Here is a 3,303-nt window from a genome sequence, read left to right as displayed (position 1 = left end):
GACTTCGTCGCCGATGTCGACGTGGTCACGGCCGCCATTGCCGAGCGGAGCTTGCGCGAGAAGGCGGAGCGCCGGCGCCACCACGAGAAGCTCGAAGACCTCGTGTTCCGGCCGGCGGTCGCGGCCAACCTCGCCGCCAAGGAGAAGGACGACGAGTGGCGGCGCATCCGCGAGGAGCATATGAAGAAGTACATCGACCTTGGCAGCTCCGGCGAGGAGGATTGAGCTCCTCCCCGGCGTCGTCCATGGCCACGAGCTCGCCGCTGTGAGATCCCCACCCCTTCTAGTACTAGTACTGAGGTAGTATGTAGTATGAATTAGTGTTTGTAGTATTTGATCATGTAATATATGTAGTATGTGATGAATTACTATGGTGCAATTTCTTTCGCGAAACTGTTTTTTCAAATTATGCAGTTTCATCTATGGTTTTTATTTAGCCGCACTCGTTTTTGACCCGCAAACAAGGTCTTCGTCAAACTGCAAACGTGTTTTGCGGGTCAGGATTTTGTGAGGTCTGCTAGAATTGCTCTAAAGATGGGTTTGCGAGGAGAGGGAAGAACCGGTTGGCTATGTGGAGGGCGCCAACTTGAGGATGTCAAACCGCAGAGTAGCCGGTGCTCGTGTTGATGACTTGGTGTGGTCGTGGACTTGGAGGCGGAGGCGGAGATGAGTCGGGCGTCCCACTTGGACTCCATGACACGGCTTCCTCAAGATATTAGCTGCGGGGCATTGGGGCGCCGCTTGGGACGAGGATCGGGGCGCTGGGAGGCAGGGAAGCCGGCTCCGTGATCTATACGGGATCGACGGGGTGGAGGATACGCGTGATGGAGGCAGCCGCCGGAGCTGCACGGGCGGTGGACCGGTGGTCAGAAAACCTACCGTCATGGAATCAACCCCTCACGTCTGACCGACAATCTAGATCGTTTGAGGAAAGGATCGCCAAAAGCGTGCGCGTCGGGAGTGGCCTCGGCGTGCGGGTCGTTGGGAGATTCGCTGAGCCGTAACTTCCTCCGCCATAATTCACCGCGGGCCACCGTGGTAACTAACTCAACTCCGCGCCAGATCCTGCATATGCTCTTCTCACGCTCCTTACATCCGCTCGCTCCTCCCATCCGCTCCTCCTATAAGCCAAGGCACCACTCATGCACAATCCACATCACGCCGGCAAGCAGTGTATTTGATTAGTCACAAGCCATAATCAGTTTTTTTCTAAGTTCTGATCCATCAATGGCTCATCCACTCAACTTCTTCTTCCTCCTGTTCGTCTCCGCTGTTGTATCTGTGCGTGGTGCTGGCCTTGGGCTTGTTTTGCCGGTGCCTATCGGTAAGAGGTACATCGTCGGCGCCTCGGCGGGGCGGACGGGTGGCACGTGCCACCACGGGAGAACAAGGACCTGTACTTGAAGTGGGCCTCCACCATTGAGTTCTTCGTTGAGGACTCCATTGGTAAGAAGGACCAACTAAGAAAAGAAGTATGATCGATCAAGCTGCATGCATTTTGTTTCATCGATAACTCTCGTTCTTTCTTGTGAAAAATTCATGTACAAGAACGACTCAGTCGGAAAGGTGAACAAGTACGCGTACTACCACTGCAACTGGACGACACCGACCTCCGCACTGCCCGCCAAGGATGGCAGCTCACTCTTCCTCCTCGACGCCCCCGGCATCGCGTACTTCGCCAGCGCCGACATCAAACATTGCAAGAAGGGCCAGCGCCTCATGCTCAACGTCAAAGGGCAGGCCAACCCTGGCTCCGTCAGCTGATATTTCAAGCCCTCCTGCCCCTGTGTCGCCCACACCTGCACCGGGACCGGCGGTGCTTGGAGAGCCGGTAATGGACAGCGGTGCCACAACACTGGCCTCGTCGGTCTAGTCACGCCTTGGCGCTGGTGGTTTCTGTCACAACACTTGCCTTGATGGGGAGGATGAGGACCTGAATGCCCGCGACACGATGAGGCGCAGCATTGTAGGTGCCTAGTTCAGATTCTCTCGCGTGGTTAATTTCTTAATCGCGGGCCGAACCGTTCGGCATGGTAGTGAGAGTGTGTGTTGTGTGAGTATTTTATCGGTCGACACAATAAATATTTTTGACGACCATTATTGATCTTGCTGCAGAATGAAAGAAATTAACTTCTGTATTTTATCGGTCGTTTTCTTGCAATATTGTGCAGATAGTCTCTAACTTCTGTGTTGATTCTGTTTCTATATGCACAAGAATACGACCAAACTAGATCACCAAAGTATTTCTTGCGAAAAAAAATCATTGCGCCAAGGAAAAATACTGTTGAAATTAGCTGAATTAACGATTTTCGGTGTTAAAACCAGCCAAATCGTGGAAGGGGTGTATTGCGAACGGTTTTCAGAGTTTAGGGTTACATTCTGAGCCAAATATTAGACATTCTGAGCCAAATATTAGTTTTTAATATGAACCATAGGGCAAGTTTATGGGGTGGAAGTGTAAATTGGACTTCTTCTTTTTTCTTTTCTTAACTCACATCAGATTTATATATTATTAGTTGAACATTGCATACAACCAAAATGACCCAAGGCCCCCCTGCCCCTCGCTGAAGGATTGAGGGAGGCATGCATCACCTGAAGCATAAGCAAAATAGGCTAGCCATTGCAACGGGCCATTAGAATATAAGCCTTTTTCTGTTAGTATTAAATTATCTTACATACCACTTCAAATAATTTTCTTAGTAACCACTTGAATAAAACTAGTACTCCTATATATTAAAAATCACTTTGACTAATCAAAAAAGTATCTTCTGATTTTTTTTTCTCATGCAAGTAGTGAGATTTATTCATAATATACTAAATAAAATTTTCATGTCACTAGAGAACAATGTCCCGTGAAATCGCAAACGAGTAAAAAAAAGAATGTTTTGTGTTACATTTGAAACTATATTTCATTTTGATTTGGAAATGTCTCCATTTCAAAACAAATGTCCGTTACTAATAAAAATTTCATATATCTCAAAAAGAGGTGTTGATGTATTTAAAAAAACCATGGAAATTTAATGCCATGACCTAAAAAAGCTCACGTACTTAAAAAGCTTCGTGTATTTAGTAATGTTAATGATATCACTTGTCGTTAGCGTTTCGATCATCTCAGGATTAAAGATTAATCAAAAATCACCAGATTAATCGGTTTTATAGGTCGACTACTAATCAGACAGTTTTTGTTTCAATTCCTATGTTTCTAGAACTAATCTACTACCCCTATAAAAGGAAGAAAGGGCGGAGAATCAAATCATCCTATTCATCCAAACCTGCAATCTGATGGTCTACATCGCTTCAAAA

General features: G+C 47.3%; 1 long non-coding RNA gene across 1 annotated transcript; it reads left to right on the top strand.

The window, feature by feature from the left end:
• The first annotated feature begins 763 nt into the window (after positions 1-763).
• On the top strand, positions 764-2,148 carry LOC123151779 (uncharacterized). Its single transcript, XR_006475833.1, has 2 exons — positions 764-1,446; positions 1,549-2,148. It is a non-coding gene; the product is annotated as an uncharacterized lncRNA (long non-coding RNA).
• Positions 2,149-3,303: the final 1,155 nt, after the last annotated feature.

Source organism: Triticum aestivum, chromosome 7A (assembly GCF_018294505.1).
Source record: "Triticum aestivum cultivar Chinese Spring chromosome 7A, IWGSC CS RefSeq v2.1, whole genome shotgun sequence".
NCBI lineage: Eukaryota > Viridiplantae > Streptophyta > Magnoliopsida > Poales > Poaceae > Triticum > Triticum aestivum.
Note: the sequence above shows the minus strand (reverse complement) of the source record. Positions and strands in the feature narration are given on the sequence as shown.